Consider the following 25753-nt stretch of genomic DNA (forward strand, 5'->3'; position numbering starts at 1 on the left):
TCTCAGCAAGCTCTCAGCAAGGTGGTAAGGACCAGGAAGTAACCTTGCCACTTTGAATACAGAAATCTTTGGGCTATTTTACCTAGGGCTTGACAATGATTGATGTAATAGGTCACTCAGTTTAGGGATAAGGTAACTGAAAGAGTTAATACTTACAAATGATGCATTTAGGCATTATGTGTGAAAACATCTACGTACCAAAAAGGGGTAGATACACTTGATGATGTAATAGGGCACAGACCATCAGTGGCAGTGGGCGTGGTCTCTATTTTGCTCATTTTATGAAAAGATACTACAGTAAGCAGATTGATGCCATGAACACCCTGGCGCTGGACCCATCTGGTCAGTAACAAGAATCCCAATGTGGTGCAAGCAAAAATACGAGAGAGTCTTTGAGTCGATTTTATAACTGTTTCTAAACAAATTGGAAGCAGAGCAATTAAATGTTTTAAACCAATAATTGCACAACAGAAAATATCACAAAAAATCTTGAACACTGAAAAGAAATCACCGAGCCAAGTGCCTACTAGGTGGTAACAGACTGAGAACACATCTTTGGACATTGAAAATCCAATGCCTGTAGAAAAAGCCACAGGTACATTGCTGGATAATGATAGCAGTTCTTTTAGCACTATCTCCTTTACCATGGAAAAGTATTATCTCAACAATAGGTCAAAGGTTGGTTTAAGAGCTAAAGATGAGTTTAGAACTATGGTTAAATCTGAAGTTAAAGATGAGTTCCACATATGATGAGATCACATACTAATCAAAAGACAAGGACACATGCTCATGGTTACAATGTACCAGATGTAGGGGGTGTGGCCTCTATTGTGTTAATTTAAAAAAGCGATTTTCCCATCCTCTATAGCCGCTTATCCCTTACAGGGTCGGAGGAAGTGATGGAGCCTATCCAAGCCATCTCAGGATGAAGGCAGGGAAACTTCCTGGACGGGTGGCCAGTCTATCAAAGGGCTTACACACAAAGGCAAACACATTCAAACACCCTCTAAAGGAAATTTTAGCATCTCAAGTCACTTGACCTTTATATCTTTGGACTGTGAAGTGCTGGAGCCTATCCAAGCCATCTCAGGTTGAAGGCAGGGTAACTTCCTGGACGGGTGGCCAGTCTATCACAGGGCTTACACACACAGGCAAACTCATTCAAACACTCACTAAAAGAAATTTTAGCAACTCAAATCCCTTGACCTTTATGTCTCTGGACTGTCTCCTTTACAATTTAAAAGTATTATCTCAATAACATGTCAAAGATTGGTTTAAGAGCTAAAGATGAGTTTAGAATTATGGTTAAATCTGAAATTAAAGCTGAGTTCCACATATGATGAGATCACCTACTAATCAAAAGACAAGAACACATAGTCATGGTTACAATGTACCAGATGTAGGGGGTGTGGCCTCTATAGTGTTAATTTAAAAAGGCGATTTTCCCATCCTCTATAGCCGCTTATCCTTTACAGGTTAGGAGGAAGTGCTGGAGCCTATCTAAGCCATCTCAGGATGAAGGCAGGGAAACTTCCTGGACACAGGCAAACACATTCAAACACTCACTAAAGGAAATTTTAGCATCTCAAGTCACTTGACCTTTATATCTTTGGACTGTGAAGTGCTGGAGCCTATTCAAGCCATCTCAGGTTGAAGGCAGGGTAACTTCCTGGACGGGTGGCCAGTTTATCACAGGGCTTACACACACAGGCAAACACTTTCAAACACTCACTAAAAGAAATTTTAGCATCTCAAATCACTTGACCTTTATGTCTTTGGACTGTCTCCTTTACAATTTAAAAGTATTATCTCAATAACATGTTAAAGGTTGGTTTAAGAGCTAAAGATGAGTTTAGAATTATGGTTAAATCTGAAATTAAAGCTGAGTTCCACATATGATGAGATCACCTACTAATCAAAGACAAGAACACATAGTCATGGTTACATTGTACCAGATGTAGGGGGTGTGGCCTCTATTGTGTTAATTTAAAAAAGCGATTTTCCCATCCTCTATAGCCGCTTATCCTTTACAGGGTCGGAGGAAGTGCTGGAACCTACCCAAGCCATCTCAGGATGAAGGCAGGGAAACTTCCTGGACGGGTGCCCAGTCTATCACAGGGCTTACAGACACAGGCAAACACATTCAAACACTCACTAACGGAAATTTTAGCATCTCAAATCACTTGACCTTTATGTCTTTGGACTGTGAAGTGCTGGAGCCTATCCAAGCCATCTCAGGATGAAGGCAGGGAAACTTCCTGGACGGGTGGCCAGTCTATCACAGGGCTTACAGACACAGGCAAACACATTCAAACACTCACTAACGGAAAATTTAGCATCTCAAATCACTTGACCTTTATGTCTTTGGACTGTGAGGGACACCACAACACTGAGAAGACAGCCACACAAACAAAGGGAGATCATTCAAACTCCACACAAAACAGCACAGGATGAGATGGGACTCAAACCATCAACCTTTGGGCTACAAGTTGACAGGGCTGACCACTGAGCCACTCGGAAAATTGGATAGCCGAGCAAAGAAAAGTAATGTACAGGAACTGGGGATGGCCACAATTGTTGATTTCAGTGATCAAAGGCATTTTTAAGTAGGAGAGAAATGAGATACAACAAAGACTATGAGGCACACTAGATCATAGCTTCAGTAAGTCCAAGAAGTGAACAGAAATGCATCAATTTCTTCCAATCACAGTATAACAGCAAATTGAAAAACCCAAGCTCTTCGAAAATGGATAACATGCTGTGTAAAATCCTTTGTTTTACTGTTGGTGCAAGGGGGTGTAAAAACTTGTTAATGGTCATGATCACTGGGAAGACCTATCAGGAGATGTACCTGAAGACTTTGAGGAGGACATTATTGCTTGTACGGATGGACCTAAATGAAAATATATGGAGCGCTTCACGGATTTGCGTGTCATCCTTTCGCAGGGGCCATGCTAATCTTCTCTGTATCGATCCAATTTTAGTATATGTGCTGCCTTAGCAAGCACAAATGTGATGTGCCGCTCAAGGTATATGTAGCCCTCTTGTCTCAGCAAGCTCTCAGCAAGGTGGTAAGGACCAGGAAGTAACCTTGCCACTTTGAATACAGAAATCTTTGGGCTATTTTACCTAGGGCTTGACAATGATTGATGTAATAGGTCACTCAGTTTAGGGATAAGGTAACTGAAAGCGTTAATACTTACAAATGATGCATTTAGGCATTATGTGTGAAAACATCTACGTACCAAAAAGGGGTAGATACACTTGATGATGTAATAGGGCACAGACCATCAGTGGCAGTGGGCGTGGTCTCTATTTTGCTCATTTTATGAAAAGATACTACAGTAAGCAGATTGATGCCATGAACACCCTGGCGCTGGACCCATCTGGTCAGTAACAAGAATCCCAATGTGGTGCAAGCAAAAATACGAGAGAGTCTTTGAGTCGATTTTATAACTGTTTCTAAACAAATTGGAAGCAGAGCAATTAAATGTTTTAAACCAATAATTGCACAACAGAAAATATCACAAAAAATCTTGAACACTGAAAAGAAATCACCGAGCCAAGTGCCTACTAGGTGGTAACAAACTGAGAACACATCTTTGGACATTGAAAATCCAATGCCTGTAGAAAAAGCCACAGGTACATTGCTGGATAATGATAGCAGTTCTTTTAGCACTATCTCCTTTACCATGGAAAAGTATTATCTCAACAATAGGTCAAAGGTTGGTTTAAGAGCTAAAGATGAGTTTAGAATTATGGTTAAATCTGAAGTTAAAGATGAGTTCCACATATGATGAGATCACATACTAATCAAAAGACAAGGACACATTCTCATGGTTACAATGTACCAGATGTAGGGGGTGTGGCCTCTATTGTGTTAATTTAAAAAAGCGATTTTCCCATCCTCTATAGCCGCTTATCCCTTACAGGGTCGGAGGAAGTGCTGGAGCCTATCCAAGCCATCTCAGGATGAAGGCAGGGAAACTTCCTGGACGGGTGCGCAGTCTATCAAAATGCTTACACACACAGGCAAACACATTCAAACACTCACTAAAAGAAATTTTAGCATCTCAAGTCACTTGACCTTTATATCTTTGGACTGTGAAGTGCTGGAGCCTATTCAAGCCATCTCAGGTTGAAGGCAGGGTTACTTTCTGGACGGGTGGCCAGTCTATCACAGGGCTTACACACACAGGTAAACACTCACTAAAAGAAATTTTAGCATCTCAAATCCCTTGACCTTTAAATCTTTGGACTGTCTCCTTTACAATGGAAAAGTACTATCTCAACAATATGTCAAAGATTGGTTTAAGAGCTAAAGATGAGTTTAGAATTATGGTTAAATCAGATGTTAAAAATGAGTTCCACATATGATGAGATCACCTACTAATCAAAAGACAAGGACACATAGTCATGGTTACAATGTATCAGATGTAGGGGGTGTGGCCTCTATAGTGTTAATTTAAAAAAGCGATTTTCCCATCCTCTATAGCCGCTTATCCTTTACAGGTTAGGAGGAAGTGCTGGAGCCTATCTAAGCCATCTCAGGATGAAGGCAGGGAAACTTCCTGGACGGGTGTCCAGTCTATCAAAGGGCTTACAGACACAGGCAAACACATTCAAACACTCACTAAAGGAAATTTTAGCATCTCAAATCACTTGACCTTTATGTCTTTGGACTGTCTCCTTTACAATGGAAAAGTACTATCTCAATAATACACTATATTGCCAAAAGTATTCGCTCATCTGCCTTTAGACACATATGAACTTAAGTGACATCCCATTCTTAATCCATAGGGTTTAATATGACGTCGGGCCACCCTTTGCAGCTATAACAGCTTCAACTCTTCTGGGAAGGCTTTCCACAAGGTTTAGGAGTGTGTTTATGGGAATTTTTGACCATTCTTCCAGAAGCGCATTTGTGAGGTCAGACACTGATGTTGGACGAGAAGGCCTGGCTCACAGTCTTCACTCTAATTCATCCCAAAGGTGCTCTATCGGGTTGAGGTCAGGACTCTGTGCAGGCCAGTCAAGTTCTTCCACACCAAACTCGCTCGTCCATGTCTTTATGGACCTTGCTTTGTGCACTGGTGCGCAGTCATGTTGGAACAGGAAGGGGCCATCCCCAAACTGTTCCCACAAAGTTGGGAGCATGGAATTGTCCAAAATCTCTTGGTATGCTGAAGCATTCAAAGTTCCTTTCACTGGAACTAAGGGGCCAAGCCCAGCTCCTGAAAAACAACCCCACACCATAATCCCCCTCCACCAAACTTCACAGTTGGCACAGTACAGTCAGACAAGTACCGTTCTCCTGGCAACCGCCAAACCCAGACTCGTCCATCAGATTGCCAGATGGAGAAGCGTGATTCGGCACTCCAGAGAACGCATCTCCACTGCTCTAGAGTCCAGTGGTGGCGTGCTTTACACCACTGAATCCAATGCTTTGCATTGCACTTGGTGATGTATGGCTTGGATGCAGCTGCTCGGCCATGGAAACCTATTCCATGAAGCTCTCTACGCACTGTTCTTGAGCTAATCTGAAGGCCACATGAACTTTCGAGGTCTGTAGCGATTGAGTCTGCAGAAAGTTGGCGTCCTCTACGCACTATGCGCCTCAGCATCCGCTGACCCCGCTCTGTCATTTTACGTGGCCTACCACTTCGTGGCTGAGTTGCTGTCATTCCCAATCACTTCCACTTTGTTATAATACCACTGACAGTTGACTGTGGAATATTTAGTAGCGAGGAAATTTCACGACTTTACTTGTTGCACAGGTGGCATCCTAACACAGTACCACGCTGGAATTCACTGAGTTCCTGAGAGCGGTCCATTCTTTCACAAATGTTTGTAGAAGCAGTCTGCATGCCTAGGTGCTTCATTTTATACACCTGTGGCCATGGAAGTGAGTGGAACATCTGAATTCAATTATTTGGATGGGTGAGCAAATACTTTTGGCAATATAGTGTATGTCAAAGATTGGTTTAAAAGCTAAAGATGAGTTTAGCATTATGGGTAAATCAGATGTTAAAGATGAGTTCCACATATGATGAGATCACCTACTAATCAAAAGACAAGGACACATAGTCATGGTTACAATGTACCAGATGTAGGGGGTGTGGCCTCTATTGTGTTAATTTAAAAAAGCGATTTTCCCATTCTCTATAGCCGCTTATCCTTTACAGGGTCGGAGGAAGTGCTGGAGCCTATCCAAGCCATCTCAGGATGAAGGCAGGGAAACTTCCTGGATGGGTGCGCAGTCTATCAAAGGGTTTACACACAAAGGCAAACACATTCAAACACTCACTAAAGGAAATTTTAGCATCTCAAGTCACTTGACCTTTATATCTTTGGACTGTGAAGTGCTGGAGCCTATTCAAGCCATCTCAGGTTGAAGGCAGGGTAACTTCCTGGACGGGTGCGCAGTCTATCAAAGGGCTTACACACACAGGCAAACACATTCAAACACTCACTAAAGGAAATTTTAGCATCTCAAATCACTTGACCTTTATATCTTTGGACTGTGAAGTGCTGGAGCCTATCTAAGCCATCTCAGGATGAAGGCAGGGAAACTTCCTGGACAGGTGTCCAGTCTATCAAAGGGCTTACACATACAGGCAAACACATTCAAACACTCACTAAAGGAAAATTTAGCATCTCAAATCACTTGACCTTTATGTCTTTGGACTGTGAGGGACACCACAACACTGAGAAGACAGCCACACAAACAAAGGGAGATCATTCAAACTCCACACAAAACAGCACAGAATGAGATGGAACTCAAACCATCAACCTTTGGGCTACAAGTTGACAGGAGGGGCCATGCTAATCTTCTCTGTATCGATCCAATTTTAGTATATGTGCTGCCTTAGCAAGCACAAGTGTGAAGAGCCGTTCAAGGTATATGTAGCCCTCTTGTCTCAGCAAGCTCTCAGCAAGGTGGTAAGGACCAGGATGTAACCTTGCCACTTTGAATACAGAAATCTTTGGGCTATTTTACCTAGGGCTTGACAATGATTGATGTAATAGGTCACTCAGTTTAGGGATAAGGTAACTGAAAGCGTTAATACTTACAAATGATGCATTTAGACATTATGTGTGAAAACATCTACGTACCAAAAAGGGGTAGATACACTTGATGATGTAATAGGGCACAGACCATCAGTGGCAGTGGGCGTGGTCTCTATTTTGCTCATTTTATGAAAAGATACTACAGTAAGCAGATTGATGCCATGAACACCCTGGCGCTGGACCCATCTGGTCAGTAACAAGAATCCCAATGTGGTGCAAGCAAAAATACGAGAGAGTCTTTGAGTCGATTTTATAACTGTTTCTAAACAAATTGGAAGCAGAGCAATTAAATGTTCTAAACCAATAATTGCACAACAGAAAATATCACAAAATATCTTGAACACTGAAAAGAAATCACTGAGCCAAGTGCCTAATAGGTGGTAACAGACTGAGGACACATCTTTGGACATTGAAAATCCAATGCCTGTAGAAAAAGCCACATGTACATTGCTGGATAATGATAGCAGTTCTTTTAGCACTATCTCCTTTACCATGTAAAAGTATTATCTCAACAATAGATCAAAGGTTGGTTTAAGATCTAAAGATGAGTTTAGAATTATGGTTAAATCTGAAGTTAAAGATGAGTTCCACATATGATGAGATCACCTACTAATCAAAAGACAAGGACACATGCTAATGGTTACAATGTACCAGATGTAGGGGGTGTGGCCTCTATTGTGTTAATTTAAAAAAGCGATTTTCCCATTCTCTATAGCCGCTTATCCTTTACAGGGTCGGAGGAAGTGCTGGAGCCTATCCAAGCCATCTCAGGATGAAGGCAGGGAAGCTTCCTGGACGGGTGCGCAGTCTATCAAAGGGCTTACACACACAGGCAAACACATTCAAACACTCACTAAAGGAAATTTTCGCATCTCAAATCACTTGACCTTTATGCCTTTGGACTGCCTCCTTTACAATGGAAAAGTACTACCTCAATAATATGTCAAAGGTTGGTTTAAGAGCTAAAGATGAGTTTAGAATTATGGTTAAATCGGATGTTAAAGATGAGTTCCACATATGATGAGATCACCTACTAATCAAAAGAGAAGGACACAAACTCATGGTTACAATGTACCAGATGTAGGGGGTGTGGCCTCTATAGTGTTAATTTAAAAAGGCGATTTTTCCATCCTCTATAGCCGCTTATCCTTTACAGGTTAGGAGGAAGTGCTGGAGCCTATCCAAGCCATCTCAGGATGAAGGCAGGGAAACTTCCTGGACGGGTGCGCAGTCTATCAAAGGGCTTACACACACAGGCAAACACATTCAAACACTCACTAAAGGAAATTTTAGCTTCTCAAATCCCTTGACCTTTATGTCTTTGGACTGTCTCCTTTACAATTTAAAAGTATTATCTCAATAACATGTCAAAGATTGGTTTAAGAGCTAAAGATGAGTTTAGAATTATGGTTAAATCTGAAATTAAAGCTGAGTTCCACATATGATGAGATCACCTACTAATCAAAAGACAAGAACACATAGTCATGGTTACAATGTACCAGATGTAGGGGGTGTGGCCTCTATAGTGTTAATTTAAAAAGGCGATTTTCCCATCCTCTATAGCCGCTTATCCTTTACAGGTTAGGAGGAAGTGCTGGAGCCTATCTAAGCCATCTCAGGATGAAGGCAGGGATACTTCCTGGACGGGTGTCCAGTCTATCAAAGGGCTTACACATACAGGCAAACACATTCAAACACTCACTAAAGGAAATTTTAGCATCTCAAATCACTTGACCTTTATGTCTTTGGACTGTGAAGTGCTGGAGCCTATCCAAGCCATCTCAGGATGAAGGCAGGGAAACTTCCTGGACGGGTGGCCAGTCTATCACAGGGCTTACAGACACAGGCAAACACATTCAAACACTCACTAAAGGAAAATTTAGCATCTCAAATCACTTGACCTTTATATCTTTGGACTGTGAAGTGCTGGAGCCTATCCAAGCCATCTCAGGATGAAGGTAGGGTAACTTCCTGGACGGGTGGCCAGTCTTTCACAGGGCTTACAGACACAGGCAAACACATTCAAACACTCACTAAAGGAAAATTTAGCATCTCAAATCACTTGACCTTTATGTCTTTGGACTGTGAGGGACACCACAACACTGAGAAGATAGCCACACAAACAAAGGGAGATCATTCAAACTCCACACAAAACAGCACAGGATGAGATGGGACTCAAACCATCAACCTTTGGGCTACAAGTTGACAGGGCTGACCACTGAGCCACTTGGAAAATTGGATAGCAGAGCAAAGAAAAGTAATGTACAGGAACTGGCCACAATTGTTGATTTCAGTGATCAAAGGCATTTTTAAGTAGGAGAGGAATGAGATACAACAAAGACTACGAGGCACACTAGATCAAAGGGTCATGCTAATCTTCTCTGTATTGATCCAATTTTAGTATATGTGCTGCCTTAGCAAGCACAAGTGTGAAGAGCCGCTCAAGGTATATGTAGTCCTCTTGTCTCAGCAAGCTCTCAGCAAGGTGGTAAGGACCAGGAAGTAACCTTGCCACTTTGAATACAGAAATCTTTGGGCTATTTTACCTAGGGCTTGACAATGATTGATGTAATAGGTCACTCAGTTTAGGGATAAGGTAACTGAAAGCGTTAATACTTACAAATGATGCATTTAGGCATTATGTGTGAAAACATCTACGTACCAAAAAGGGGTAGATACACTTGATGATGTAATAGGGCACAGACCATCAGTGGCAGTGGGCGTGGTCTCTATTTTGCTCATTTTATGAAAAGATACTACAGTAAGCAGATTGATGCCATGAACACCCTGGCGCTGGACCCATCTGGTCAGTAACAAGAATCCCAATGTGGTGCAAGCAAAAATACGAGAGAGTCTTTGAGTTGATTTTATAACTGTTTCTAAACAAATTGGAAGCAGAGCAATTAAATGTTTTAAACCAATAATTGCACAACAGAAAATATCACAAAAAATCTTGAACACTGAAAAGAAATCACCGAGCCAAGTGCCTACTAGGTGGTAACAGACAGAGAACACATCTTTGGACATTGAAAATCCAATGCCTGTAGAAAAAGCCACAGGTACATTGCTGGAAAATGATAGCAGTTCTTTTAGCACTATCTCCTTTACCATGGAAAAGTATTATCTCAACAATAGGTCAAAGGTTGGTTTAAGAGCTAAAGATGAGTTTAGAACTATGGTTAAATCTGAAGTTAAAGATGAGTTCCACATATGATGAGATCACATACTAATCAAAAGACAAGGACACATGCTCATGGTTACAATGTACCAGATGTAGGGGGTGTGGCCTCTATTGTGTTAATTTAAAAAAGCGATTTTCCCATCCTCTATAGCCAATTATCCCTTACAGGGTCGGAGGAAGTGCTGGAGCCTATCCAAGCCATCTCACTATGAAGGCAGGGAAACTTCCTGGACGGGTGCGCAGTCTATCAAAGGGCTTACACACACAGGCAAACACATTCAAACACTCACTAAAGGAAATTTTAGCATCTCAAGTCACTTGACCTTTATATCTTTGGACTGTGAAGTGCTGGAGCCTATTCAAGCCATCACAGGTTGAAGGCAGGGTAACTTCCTGGACGGGTGGCCAGTCTATCACAGGGCTTACACACACAGGCAAACACTTTCAAACACTCACTAAAAGAAATTTTAGCATCTCAAATCACTTGACCTTTATGTCTTTGGACTGTCTCCTTTACAATTTAAAAGTATTATCTCAATAACATGTTAAAGGTTGGTTTAAGAGCTAAAGATGAGTTTAGAATTATGGTTAAATCTGAAATTAAAGCTGAGTTCCACATATGATGAGATCACCTACTAATCAAAAGACAAGAACACATAGTCATGGTTACATTGTACCAGATGTAGGGGGTGTGGCCTCTATTGTGTTAATTTAAAAAAGCGATTTTCCCATCCTCTATAGCCGCTTATCCTTTACAGGGTCGGAGGAAGTGCTGGAACCTACCCAAGCCATCTCAGGATGAAGGCAGGGAAACTTCCTGGACGGGTGCCCAGTCTATCACAGGGCTTACAGACACAGGCAAACACATTCAAACACTCACTAACGGAAATTTTAGCATCTCAAATCACTTGACCTTTATGTCTTTGGACTGTGAAGTGCTGGAGCCTATCCAAGCCATCTCAGGATGAAGGCAGGGAAACTTCCTGGACGGGTGGCCATTCTATCACAGGGCTTACAGACACAGGCAAACACATTCAAACACTCACTAACGGAAAATTTAGCATCTCAAATCACTTGACCTTTATGTCTTTGGACTGTGAGGGACACCACAACACTGAGAAGACAGCCACACAAACAAAGGGAGATCATTCAAACTCCACACAAAACAGCACAGGATGAGATGGGACTCAAACCATCAACCTTTGGGCGACAAGTTGACAGGGCTGACCACTGAGCCACTCGGAAAATTGGATAGCCGAGCAAAGAAAAGTAATGTACAGGAACTGGGGATGGCCACAATTGTTGATTTCAGTGATCAAAGGCATTTTTAAGTAGGAGAGAAATGAGATACAACAGACTATGAGCACACTAGATCATAGCTTCAGTAAGTCCAAGAAGTGAACAGAAATGCATCAATTTCTTCCAATCACATTATAACAGCAAATTGAAAAACCCAAGCTCTTCGAAAATGGATAACATGCTGTGTAAAATCCTTTGTTTTACTGTTGGTGCAAGGGGGTGTAAAAACTTGTTAATGGTCATGATCACTGGGAAGACCTATCAGGAGATGTACCTGAAGACTTTGAGGAGGACATTATTGCTTGTACGGATGGACCTAAATGAAAATATATGGAGCGCTTCACGGATTTGCGTGTCATCCTTTCGCAGGGGCCATGCTAATCTTCTCTGTATCGATCCAATTTTAGTATATGTGCTGCCTTAGCAAGCACAAATGTGATGTGCCGCTCAAGGTATATGTAGCCCTCTTGTCTCAGCAAGCTCTCAGCAAGGTGGTAAGGACCAGGAAGTAACCTTGCCACTTTAAATACAGTGCGCTACAGAAATCTTTGGGCTATTTTACCTAGGGCTTGACAATGATTGATGTAATAGGTCACTCAGTTTAGGGATAAGGTAACTGAAAGCGTTAATACTTACAAATGATGCATTTAGGCATTATGTGTGAAAACATCTACGTACCAAAAAGGGGTAGATACACTTGATGATGTAATAGGGCACAGACCATCAGTGGCAGTGGGCGTGGTCTCTATTTTGCTCATTTTATGAAAAGATACTACAGTAAGCAGATTGATGCCATGAACACCCTGGCGCTGGACCCATCTGGTCAGTAACAAGAATCCCAATGTGGTGCAAGCAAAAATACGAGAGAGTCTTTGAGTCGATTTTATAACTGTTTCTAAACAAATTGGAAGCAGAGCAATTAAATGTTTTAAACCAATAATTGCACAACAGAAAATATCACAAAAAATCTTGAACACTGAAAAGAAATCACCGAGCCAAGTGCCTACTAGGTGGTAACAAACTGAGAACACATCTTTGGACATTGAAAATCCAATGCCTGTAGAAAAAGCCACAGGTACATTGCTGGATAATGATAGCAGTTCTTTTAGCACTATCTCCTTTACCATGGAAAAGTATTATCTCAACAATAGGTCAAAGGTTGGTTTAAGAGCTAAAGATGAGTTTAGAATTATGGTTAAATCTGAAGTTAAAGATGAGTTCCACATATGATGAGATCACATACTAATCAAAAGACAAGGACACATTCTCATGGTTACAATGTACCAGATGTAGGGGGTGTGGCCTCTATTGTGTTAATTTAAAAAAGCGATTTTCCCATCCTCTATAGCCGCTTATCCCTTACAGGGTCGGAGGAAGTGCTGGAGCCTATCCAAGCCATCTCAGGATGAAGGCAGGGAAACTTCCTGGACGGGTGCGCAGTCTATCAAAATGCTTACACACACAGGCAAACACATTCAAACACTCACTAAAAGAAATTTTAGCATCTCAAGTCACTTGACCTTTATATCTTTGGACTGTGAAGTGCTGGAGCCTATTCAAGCCATCTCAGGTTGAAGGCAGGGTTACTTCCTGGACGGGTGGCCAGTCTATCACAGGGCTTACACACACAGGCAAACACTCACTAAAAGAAATTTTAGCATCTCAAATCCCTTGACCTTTACATCTTTGGACTGTCTCCTTTACAATGGAAAAGTACTATCTCAACAATATGTCAAAGATTGGTTTAAGAGCTAAAGATGAGTTTAGAATTATGGTTAAATCAGATGTTAAAAATGAGTTCCACATATGATGAGATCACCTACTAATCAAAAGACAAGGACACATAGTCATGGTTACAATGTATCAGATGTAGGGGGTGTGGCCTCTATAGTGTTAATTTAAAAAAGCGATTTTCCCATCCTCTATAGCCACTTATCCTTTACAGGTTAGGAGGAAGTGCTGGAGCCTATCTAAGCCATCTCAGGATGAAGGCAGGGAAACTTCCTGGACGGGTGTCCAGTCTATCAAAGGGCTTACAGACACAGGCAAACACATTCAAACACTCACTAAAGGAAATTTTAGCATCTCAAATCACTTGACCTTTATGTCTTTGGACTGTCTCCTTTACAATGGAAAAGTACTATCTCAATAATACACTATATTGCCAAAAGTATTCGCTCATCTGCCTTTAGACACATATGAACTTAAGTGACATCCCATTCTTAATCCATAGGGTTTAATATGACGTCGGGCCACCCTTTGCAGCTATAACAGCTTCAACTCTTCTGGGAAGGCTTTCCACAAGGTTTAGGAGTGTGTTTATGGGAATTTTTGACCATTCTTCCAGAAGCGCATTTGTGAGGTCAGACACTGATGTTGGACGAGAAGGCCTGGCTCACAGTCTTCACTCTAATTCATCCCAAAGGTGCTCTATCGGGTTGAGGTCAGGACTCTGTGCAGGCCAGTCAAGTTCTTCCACACCAAACTCGCTCGTCCATGTCTTTATGGACCTTGCTTTGTGCACTGGTGCGCAGTCATGTTGGAACAGGAAGGGGCCATCCCCAAACTGTTCCCACAAAGTTGGGAGCATGGAATTGTCCAAAATCTCTTGGTATGCTGAAGCATTCAAAGTTCCTTTCACTGGAACTAAGGGGCCAAGCCCAGCTCCTGAAAAACAACCCCACACCATAATCCCCCCTCCACCAAACTTCACAGTTGGCACAGTACAGTCAGACAAGTACCGTTCTCCTGGCAACCGCCAAACCCAGACTCGTCCATCAGATTGCCAGATGGAGAAGCGTGATTCGGCACTCCAGAGAACGCATCTCCACTGCTCTAGAGTCCAGTGGTGGCGTGCTTTACACCACTGAATCCAATGCTTTGCATTGCACTTGGTGATGTATGGCTTGGATGCAGCTGCTCGGCCATGGAAACCTATTCCATGAAGCTCTCTACGCACTGTTCTTGAGCTAATCTGAAGGCCACATGAACTTTGGAGGTCTGTAGCGATTGAGTCTGCAGAAAGTTGGCGTCCTCTACGCACTATGCGCCTCAGCATCCGCTGACCCCGCTCTGTCATTTTACGTGGCCTACCACTTCGTGGCTGAGTTGCTGTCATTCCCAATCACTTCCACTTTGTTATAATACCACTGACAGTTGACTGTGGAATATTTAGTAGCGAGGAAATTTCACGACTTTACTTGTTGCACAGGTGGCATCCTAACACAGTACCACGCTGGAATTCACTGAGTTCCTGAGAGCGGCCCATTCTTTCACAAATGTTTGTAGAAGCAGTCTGCATGCCTAGGTGCTTCATTTTATACACCTGTGGCCATGGAAGTGATTGGAACATCTGAATTCAATTATTTGGATGGGTGAGCAAATACTTTTGGCAATATAGTGTATGTCAAAGATTGGTTTAAAAGCTAAAGATGAGTTTAGCATTATGGGTAAATCAGATGTTAAAGATGAGTTCCACATATGATGAGATCACCTACTAATCAAAAGACAAGGACACATAGTCATGGTTACAATGTACCAGATGTAGAGGGTGTGGCCTCTATTGTGTTAATTTAAAAAAGCGATTTTCCCATTCTCTATAGCCGCTTATCCTTTACAGGGTCGGAGGAAGTGCTGGAGCCTATCCAAGCCATCTCAGGATGAAGGCAGGGAAACTTCCTGGATGGGTGCGCAGTCTATCAAAGGGTTTACACACAAAGGCAAACACATTCAAACACTCACTAAAGGAAATTTTAGCATCTCAAGTCACTTGACCTTTATATCTTTGGACTGTGAAGTGCTGGAGCCTATTCAAGCCATCTCAGGTTGAAGGCAGGGTAACTTCCTGGATGGGTGCGCAGTCTATCAAAGGGCTTACACACACAGGCAAACACATTCAAACACTCACTAAAGGAAATTTTAGCATCTCAAATCACTTGACCTTTATATCTTTGGACTGTGAAGTGCTGGAGCCTATCTAAGCCATCTCAGGATGAAGGCAGGGAAACTTCCTGGACAGGTGTCCAGTCTATCAAAGGGCTTACACATACAGGCAAACACATTCAAACACTCACTAAAGGAAATTTTAGCATCTCAAATCACTTGACCTTTATGTCTTTGGACTGTCTCCTTTACAATTTAAAAGTATTATCTCAATAACATGTTAAAGGTTGGTTTAAGAGCTAAAGATGAGTTTAGAATTATGGTTAAATCTGAAATTAAAGCTGAGTTCCACATATGATGAGATCACCTACTAATCAAAAGACAAGAACACATAGTCATGGTTACATTGTACCAGATGTAGGGGGTGTGGCCTCTATTGTGTTAATTTAAAAAAGCGATTTTCCCATCCTCTATAGCCGCTTATCCTTTACAGGGTCGGAGGAAGTGCTGGAACCTACCCAAGCCATCTCAGGATGAAGGCAGGGAAACTTCCTGGACGGGTGCCCAGTCTATCACAGGGCTTACAGACACAGGCAAACACATTCAAACACTCACTAACGGAAATTTTAGCATCTCAAATCACTTGACCTTTATGTCTTTGGACTGTGAAGTGCTGGAGCCTATCCAAGCCATCTCAGGATGAAGGCAGGGAAACTTCCTGGACGGGTGGCCATTCTATCACAGGGCTTACAGACACAGGCAAACACATTCAAACACTCACTAACGGAAAATTTAGCATCTCAAATCACTTGACCTTTATGTCTTTGGACTGTGAGGGACACCACAACACTGAGAAGACAGCCACACAAACAAAGGGAGATCATTCAAACTCCACACAAAACAGCACAGGATGAGATGGGACTCAAACCATCAACCTTTGGGCGACAAGTTGACAGGGCTGACCACTGAGCCACTCGGAAAATTGGATAGCCGAGCAAAGAAAAGTAATGTACAGGAACTGGGGATGGCCACAATTGTTGATTTCAGTGATCAAAGGCATTTTTAAGTAGGAGAGAAATGAGATACAACACACTAGATCATAGCTTCAGTAAGTCCAAGAAGTGAACAGAAATGCATCAATTTCTTCCAATCACAGTATAACAGCAAATTGAAAAACCCAAGCTCTTCGAAAATGGATAACATGCTGTGTAAAATCCTTTGTTTTACTGTTGGTGCAAGGGGGTGTAAAAACTTGTTAATGGTCATGATCACTGGGAAGACCTATCAGGAGATGTACCTGAAGACTTTGAGGAGGACATTATTGCTTGTACGGATGGACCTAAATGAAAATATATGGAGCGCTTCACGGATTTGCGTGTCATCCTTTCGCAGGGGCCATGCTAATCTTCTCTGTATCGATCCAATTTTAGTATATGTGCTGCCTTAGCAAGCACAAATGTGATGTGCCGCTCAAGGTATATGTAGCCCTCTTGTCTCAGCAAGCTCTCAGCAAGGTGGTAAGGACCAGGAAGTAACCTTGCCACTTTGAATACAGAAATCTTTGGGCTATTTTACCTAGGGCTTGACAATGATTGATGTAATAGGTCACTCAGTTTAGGGATAAGGTAACTGAAAGAGTTAATACTTACAAATGATGCATTTAGACATTATGTGTGAAAACATCTACGTACCAAAAAGGGGTAGATACACTTGATGATGTAATAGGGCACAGACCATCAGTGGCAGTGGGCGTGGTCTCTATTTTGCTCATTTTATGAAAAGATACTACAGTAAGCAGATTGATGCCATGAACACTCTGGCGCTGGACCCATCTGGTCATTAACAAGAATCCCAATGTGGTGCAAGCAAAAATACGAGAGAGTCTTTGAGTCGATTTTATAACTGTTTCTAAACAAATTGGAAGCAGAGCAATTAAATGTTTTAAACCAATAATTGCACAACAGAAAATATCACAAAAAATCTTGAACACTGAAAAGAAATCACCGAGCCAAGTGCCTACTAGGTGGTAACAGACTGAGAACACATCTTCGGACATTGAAAATCCAATGCCTGTAGAAAAAGCCACAGGTACATTGCTGGATAATGATAGCAGTTCTTTTAGCACTATCTCCTTTACCATGGAAAAGTATTATCTCAACAATAGGTCAAAGGTTGGTTTAAGAGCTAAAGATGAGTTTAGAACTATGGTTAAATCTGAAGTTAAAGATGAGTTCCACATATGATGAGATCACATACTAATCAAAAGACAAGGACACATGCTCATGGTTACAATGTACCAGATGTAGGGGGTGTGGCCTCTATTGTGTTAATTTAAAAAAGCGATTTTCCCATACTCTATAGCCGCTTATCCCTTACAGGGTCGGAGGAAGTGCTGGAGCCTATCCAAGCCATCTCAGGATGAAGGCAGGGAAACTTCCTGGACGGGTGGCCAGTCTATCACAGGGCTTACAGACACAGGCAAACACATTCAAACACTCACTAACGGAAAATTTAGCATCTCAAATCACTTTACCTTTATGTCTTTGGACTGTGAGGGACACCACAACACTGAGAAGACAGCCACACAAACAAAGGGAGATCATTCAAACTCCACACAAAACAGCACAGGATGAGATGGGACTCAAACCATCAACCTTTGGGCTACAAGTTGACAGGGCTGACCACTGAGCCACTCGGAAAATTGGATAGCCGAGCAAAGAAAAGTAATGTACAGGAACTGGGGATGGCCACAATTGTTGATTTCAGTGATCAAAGGCATTTTTAAGTAGGAGAGAAATGAGATACAACAAAGACTATGAGGCACACTAGATCATAGCTTCAGTAAGTCCAAGAAGTGAACAGAAATGCATCAATTTCTTCCAATCACAGTATAACAGCAAATTGAAAAACCCAAGCTCTTCGAAAATGGATAACATGCTGTGTAAAATCCTTTGTTTTACTGTTGGTGCAAGGGGTGTAAAAACTTGTTAATGGTCATGATCACTGGGAAGACCTATCAGAGATGTACCTGAAGACTTTGAGGAGGACATTATTGCTTGTACGGATGGACCTAAATGAAAATATATGGAGCGCTTCACGGATTTGCGTGTCATCCTTTCGCAGGGGCCATGCTAATCTTCTCTGTATCGATCCAATTTTAGTATATGTGCTGCCTTAGCAAGCACAAATGTGATGTGCCGCTCAAGGTATATGTAGCCCTCTTGTCTCAGCAAGCTCTCAGCAAGGTGGTAAGGACCAGGAAGTAACCTTGCCACTTTAAATACAGTGCGCTACAGAAATCTTTGGGCTATTTTACCTAGGGCTTGACAATGATTGATGTAATAGGTCACTCAGTTTAGGGATAAGGTAACTGAAAGCGTTAATACTTACAAATGATGCATTTAGGCATTATGTGTGAAAACATCTACGTACCAAAAAGGGGTAGATACACTTGATGATGTAATAGGGCACAGACCATCAGTGGCAGTGGGCGTGGTCTCTATTTTGCTCATTTTATGAAAAGATACTACAGTAAGCAGATTGATGCCATGAACACCCTGGCGCTGGACCCATCTGGTCAGTAACAAGAATCCCAATGTGGTGCAAGCAAAAATACGAGAGAGTCTTTGAGTCGATTTTATAACTGTTTCTAAACAAATTGGAAGCAGAGCAATTAAATGTTTTAAACCAATAATTGCACAACAGAAAATATCACAAAAAATCTTGAACACTGAAAAGAAATCACCGAGCCAAGTGCCTACTAGGTGGTAACAAACTGAGAACACATCTTTGGACATTGAAAATCCAATGCCTGTAGAAAAAGCCACAGGTACATTGCTGGATAATGATAGCAGTTCTTTTAGCACTATCTCCTTTACCATGGAAAAGTATTATCTCAACAATAGGTCAAAGGTTGGTTTAAGAGCTAAAGATGAGTTTAGAATTATGGTTAAATCTGAAGTTAAAGATGAGTTCCACATATGATGAGATCACATACTAATCAAAAGACAAGGACACATTCTCATGGTTACAATGTACCAGATGTAGGGGGTGTGGCCTCTATTGTGTTAATTTAAAAAAGCGATTTTCCCATCCTCTATAGCCGCTTATCCCTTACAGGGTCGGAGGAAGTGCTGGAGCCTATCCAAGCCATCTCAGGATGAAGGCAGGGAAACTTCCTGGGCGGGTGCGCAGTCTATCAAAATGCTTACACACACAGGCAAACACATTCAAACACTCACTAAAAGAAATTTTAGCATCTCAAGTCACTTGACCTTTATATCTTTGGACTGTGAAGTGCTGGAGCCTATTCAAGCCATCTCAGGTTGAAGGCAGGGTTACTTCCTGGACGGGTGGCCAGTCTATCACAGGGCTTACACACACAGGCAAACACTCACTAAAAGAAATTTTAGCATCTCAAATCCCTTGACCTTTACATCTTTGGACTGTCTCCTTTACAATGGAAAAGTACTATCTCAACAATATGTCAAAGATTGGTTTAAGAGCTAAAGATGAGTTTAGAATTATGGTTAAATCAGATGTTAAAAATGAGTTCCACATATGATGAGATCACCTACTAATCAAAAGACAAGGACACATAGTCATGGTTACAATGTATCAGATGTAGGGGGTGTGGCCTCTATAGTGTTAATTTAAAAAAGCGATTTTCCCATCCTCTATAGCCACTTATCCTTTACAGGTTAGGAGGAAGTGCTGGAGCCTATCTAAGCCATCTCAGGATGAAGGCAGGGAAACTTCCTGGACGGGTGTCCAGTCTATCAAAGGGCTTACAGACACAGGCAAACACATTCAAACACTCACTAAAGGAAATTTTAGCATCTCAAATCACTTGACCTTTATGTCTTTGGACTGTCTCCTTTACAATGGAAAAGTACTATCTCAATAATACACTATATTGCCAAAAGTATTCGCTCATCTGCCTTTAGACACATATGAACTTAAGTGACATCCCATTCTTAATCCATAGGGTTTAATATGACGTCGGGCCACCCTTTGCAGCTATAACAGCTTCAACTCTTCTGGGAAGGCTTTCCACAAGGTTTAGGAGTGTGTTTATGGGAATTTTTGACCATTCTTCCAGAAGCGCATTTGTGAGGTCAGACACTGATGTTGGACGAGAAGGCCTGGCTCACAGTCTTCACTCTAATTCATCCCAAAGGTGCTCTATCGGGTTGAGGTCAGGACTCTGTGCAGGCCAGTCAAGTTCTTCCACACCAAACTCGCTCGTCCATGTCTTTATGGACCTTGCTTTGTGCACTGGTGCGCAGTCATGTTGGAACAGGAAGGGGCCATCCCCAAACTGTTCCCACAAAGTTGGGAGCATGGAATTGTCCAAAATCTCTTGGTATGCTGAAGCATTCAAAGTTCCTTTCACTGGAACTAAGGGGCCAAGCCCAGCTCCTGAAAAACAACCCCACACCATAATCCCCCCTCCACCAAACTTCACAGTTGGCACAGTACAGTCAGACAAGTACCGTTCTCCTGGCAACCGCCAAACCCAGACTCGTCCATCAGATTGCCAGATGGAGAAGCGTGATTCGGCACTCCAGAGAACGCATCTCCACTGCTCTAGAGTCCAGTGGTGGCGTGCTTTACACCACTGAATCCAATGCTTTGCATTGCACTTGGTGATGTATGGCTTGGATGCAGCTGCTCGGCCATGGAAACCTATTCCATGAAGCTCTCTACGCACTGTTCTTGAGCTAATCTGAAGGCCACATGAACTTTGGAGGTCTGTAGCGATTGAGTCTGCAGAAAGTTGGCGTCCTCTACGCACTATGCGCCTCAGCATCCGCTGACCCCGCTCTGTCATTTTACGTGGCCTACCACTTCGTGGCTGAGTTGCTGTCATTCCCAATCACTTCCACTTTGTTATAATACCACTGACAGTTGACTGTGGAATATTTAGTAGCGAGGAAATTTCACGACTTTACTTGTTGCACAGGTGGCATCCTAACACAGTACCACGCTGGAATTCACTGAGTTCCTGAGAGCGGCCCATTCTTTCACAAATGTTTGTAGAAGCAGTCTGCATGCCTAGGTGCTTCATTTTATACACCTGTGGCCATGGAAGTGATTGGAACATCTGAATTCAATTATTTGGATGGGTGAGCAAATACTTTTGGCAATATAGTGTATGTCAAAGATTGGTTTAAAAGCTAAAGATGAGTTTAGCATTATGGGTAAATCAGATGTTAAAGATGAGTTCCACATATGATGAGATCACCTACTAATCAAAAGACAAGGACACATAGTCATGGTTACAATGTACCAGATGTAGAGGGTGTGGCCTCTATTGTGTTAATTTAAAAAAGCGATTTTCCCATTCTCTATAGCCGCTTATCCTTTACAGGGTCGGAGGAAGTGCTGGAGCCTATCCAAGCCATCTCAGGATGAAGGCAGGGAAACTTCCTGGATGGGTGCGCAGTCTATCAAAGGGTTTACACACAAAGGCAAACACATTCAAACACTCACTAAAGGAAATTTTAGCATCTCAAGTCACTTGACCTTTATATCTTTGGACTGTGAAGTGCTGGAGCCTATTCAAGCCATCTCAGGTTGAAGGCAGGGTAACTTCCTGGATGGGTGCGCAGTCTATCAAAGGGCTTACACACACAGGCAAACACATTCAAACACTCACTAAAGGAAATTTTAGCATCTCAAATCACTTGACCTTTATATCTTTGGACTGTGAAGTGCTGGAGCCTATCTAAGCCATCTCAGGATGAAGGCAGGGAAACTTCCTGGACAGGTGTCCAGTCTATCAAAGGGCTTACACATACAGGCAAACACATTCAAACACTCACTAAAGGAAATTTTAGCATCTCAAATCACTTGACCTTTATGTCTTTGGACTGTGAGGGACACCACAACACTGAGAAGACAGCCACACAAACAAAGGGAGATCATTCAAACTCCACACAAAACAGCACAGGATGAGATGGAACTCAAACCATCAACCTTTGGGCTACAAGTTGACAGGAGGGGCCATGCTAATCTTCTCTGTATCGATCCAATTTTAGTATATGTGCTGCCTTAGCAAGCACAAGTGTGAAGAGCCGCTCAAGGTATATGTAGCCCTCTTGTCTCAGCAAGCTCTCAGCAAGGTGGTAAGGACCAGGAAGTAACCTTGCCACTTTGAATACAGAAATCTTTGGGCTATTTTACCTAGGGCTTGACAATGATTGATGTAATAGGTCACTCAGTTTAGGGATAAGGTAACTGAAAGCGTTAATACTTACAAATGATGCATTTAGACATTATGTGTGAAAACATCTACGTACCAAAAAGGGGTAGATACACTTGATGATGTAATAGGGCACAGACCATCAGTGGCAGTGGGCGTGGTCTCTATTTTGCTCATTTTATGAAAAGATACTACAGTAAGCAGATTGATGCCATGAACACCCTGGCGCTGGACCCATGTGGTCATTAACAAGAATCCCAATGTGGTGCAAGCAAAAATACGAGAGAGTCTTTGAGTCGATTTTATAACTGTTTCTAAACAAATTGGAAGCAGAGCAATTAAATGTTTTAAACCAATAATTGCACAACAGAAAATATCACAAAAAATCTTGAACACTGAAAAGAAATCACCGAGCCAAGTGCCTACTAGGTGGTAACAGACTGAGAACACATCTTTGGACATTGAAAATCCAATGCCTGTAGAAAAAGCCACATGTACATTGCTGGATAATGATAGCAGTTCTTTTAGCACTATCTCCTTTACCATGGAAAAGTATTATCTCAACAATAGGTCAAAGGTTGGTTTAAGAGCTAAAGATGAGTTTAGAATTATGGTTAAATCTGAAGTTAAAGATGAGTTCCACATATGATGAGATCACATACTAATCAAAAGACAAGGACACATGCTCATGGTTACAATGTACCAGATGTAGGGGGTGTGGCCTCTATTGTGTTCATTTAAAAAAGCGATTTTCCCATCCTCTATAGCCGCTTATCCCTTACAGGGTCGGAGGAAGTGCTGGAGCCTATCCAAGCCATCTCAGGATGAAGGCAGGGAAACTTCCTGGACGGGTGTGCAGTCTATCAAAGGGCTTACACACACAGGCAAACACATTCAAACACTCACTAAAGGAAATTTTAGCATCTCAAATCACTTGACCTTTATGTCTTTGGACTGTGAAGTGCTGGAGCCTATCCAAGCCATCTCAGGATGAAGGCAGGGAAACTTCCTGGACGGGTGGCCAGTCTATCACAGGGCTTACACACACAGGCAAACACATTCAAACACTCACTAAAGGAAAATTTAGCATCTCAAATCACTTGACCTTTATATCTTTGGACTGTGAAGTGCTGGAGCCTATCCAAGCCATCTCAGGATGAAGGCAGGGAAACTTCCTGGACGGGTGGCCAGTCTATCACAGGGCTTACACACACAGGCAAACACATTCAAACACTCACTAAAAGAAATTTTAGCATCTCAAGTCATTTGACCTTTATGTCTTTGGACTGTCTCCTTTACAATTTAAAAGTATTATCTCAATAATATGTCAAAGGTTGGTTTAAGAGCTAAAGATGAGTTTAGAATTATGGTTAAATCTGAAGTTAATGCTGAGTTCCACATATGATGAGATCACCTACTAATCAAAAGACAAGGACACATAGTCATGGTTACAATGTACCAGATGTAGGGGGTGTGGCCTCTATTGTGTTAATTTAAAAAAGCGATTTTCCCATCCTCTATAGCCGCTTATCCTTTACAGGGTCGGAGGAAGTGCTGGAGCCTATCCAAGCCATCTCAGGATGAAGGCAGGGAAACTTCCTGGACGGGTGCCCAGTCTATCAAAGGGCTTACACACACAGGCAAACACATTCAAACACTCACTAAAGGAAATTTTAGCAACTCAAATCACTTGACCTTTATGTCTTTAGACTGTGAAGTGCTGGAGCCTATCCAAGCCATCTCAGGATGAAGGCAGGGAAACTTCATGGACGGGTGGCCAGTCTATCACAGGGCTTACACACACAGGCAAACACATTCAAACACTCACTATCTTGGGACTTTGTTCTGCTTCTGGCGGATGGGTAGCTAAGCTTCAAAACCATAGCATGTCTATCTACTACGTTACACATCTCATTACCTGGCGCCTGTCCGAAACAGAAATGTAAATTTTTTTTTTTACATTTTGATTATAATTAGTAGTCACTTCTGACTCCTCTACAGTTGACACTGCATTGAATCTTATATGGATATACACTAATGAGCCAAAACATTATGACCACCAAGAGTTGGCTGACTGAGCCAGCTCTCAAGAGATCTGCCAGGCAGTTGGTGGAAAAAGAAAAATCACAATTTGTGAAAAAAAAAAAAAAAAAAAAAAAAAAAGAGGAAAAAAGAAAAGATTAATATTCCGCTGGATCAAAAACTGACTTGTTCATTCTGTAAGGTCAGGACTGAACCAGGAGCAAAAATAAGAACCAGAACCTAAAAAAAATAAATTTAAAAACAAACTGGCGACAGGATTCAACATAAAATATAAAACAAAATCAACAAGAGATCTGGGATACTAACACCACGAGGCTGGTTAATATTAATGTAAATATATTGTAATAGTCTCTGCTCTTTGTTAGTATGTCAGTTTATCCATCATATACATAAGGGCAAGATAATAGGTAAACATCGATCAAATGTAAAAAATATATAAAATGGCCAATCTTAAATTCCGTTTTTGTTGAGTAACTTGTGATCTTGTTGACCTTCCTTAAAACTAGATAGAAAATGTCTACTTGGGAAAATCTAACTGGGCCTGCTTTCAATGGGAATGTGCATCTGAGGTGGTGCATTCCTTCCATTGTAATGGACAAACATAGGTAAATCACTGAATAATTCTTATTCATTTATTATCCATAACTTGTACATGAGTGTACTGTATCCAGTGTACTGTGCTGATGAAAATTTGCGTCACACATACTGTGTGCGCAAGACATTCCAACACGCGAAAAACAGAAGTATACTTTCTCCTTTATTCATACTTAAATCAGTACATAAGCATTAATCAACAATATAAAATGAACAAAATAAACAAAATAAAATTCATTATTTGTGTCACAATGCAGCAAAAATAGTCTATTTTAGAGAGATTAAATGAGGGATTGTGTCACTTTGTGTTTACATTATTGTAATTTCTTTACTCACTTGTGTTGTCACATTTTTTGTCATGTTGATGTTAAAAGAATGGTGCTACTCAGTGTGCTGTACCAATTTACCTAGTCCTAGTTACATAAAGTCCTCTACAAAAACACTTTTCAGGTATTCATCCTCACTGACAGTCTGCG

General features: G+C 41.7%; 5 non-coding genes and 2 pseudogenes across 5 annotated transcripts; all 7 read right to left on the reverse strand.

Annotated features, from left to right (window-relative positions):
• Nucleotides 1-2901: 2901 nt before the first annotated feature.
• Nucleotides 2902-3008, reverse strand: LOC127412526 (U6 spliceosomal RNA). Its single transcript, XR_007892430.1, has one exon. It is a non-coding gene; the product is annotated as a U6 spliceosomal RNA (small nuclear RNA).
• A 3807-nt stretch (nt 3009-6815) lies between these two features.
• On the reverse strand, nt 6816-6879 carry LOC127412532 (uncharacterized; annotated as a pseudogene).
• A 2512-nt stretch (nt 6880-9391) lies between these two features.
• On the reverse strand, nt 9392-9496 carry LOC127412535 (U6 spliceosomal RNA). Its single transcript, XR_007892437.1, has one exon. It is a non-coding gene; the product is annotated as a U6 spliceosomal RNA (small nuclear RNA).
• A 2379-nt stretch (nt 9497-11875) lies between these two features.
• On the reverse strand, nt 11876-11982 carry LOC127412527 (U6 spliceosomal RNA). The gene has a single exon (XR_007892431.1). It is a non-coding gene; the product is annotated as a U6 spliceosomal RNA (small nuclear RNA).
• A 4798-nt stretch (nt 11983-16780) lies between these two features.
• LOC127412528 (U6 spliceosomal RNA) lies at nt 16781-16887 on the reverse strand. Its single transcript, XR_007892432.1, has one exon. It is a non-coding gene; the product is annotated as a U6 spliceosomal RNA (small nuclear RNA).
• Nucleotides 16888-18511: 1624 nt separating this feature from the next.
• Nucleotides 18512-18618, reverse strand: LOC127412529 (U6 spliceosomal RNA). Its single transcript, XR_007892433.1, has one exon. It is a non-coding gene; the product is annotated as a U6 spliceosomal RNA (small nuclear RNA).
• A 3818-nt stretch (nt 18619-22436) lies between these two features.
• On the reverse strand, nt 22437-22500 carry LOC127412533 (uncharacterized; annotated as a pseudogene).
• Between the last annotated feature and the right edge of the window lie 3253 nt (nt 22501-25753).

The sequence above is a fragment of the Myxocyprinus asiaticus genome, chromosome 21, assembly GCF_019703515.2.
Source record: "Myxocyprinus asiaticus isolate MX2 ecotype Aquarium Trade chromosome 21, UBuf_Myxa_2, whole genome shotgun sequence".
Taxonomy (NCBI): domain Eukaryota; kingdom Metazoa; phylum Chordata; class Actinopteri; order Cypriniformes; family Catostomidae; genus Myxocyprinus; species Myxocyprinus asiaticus.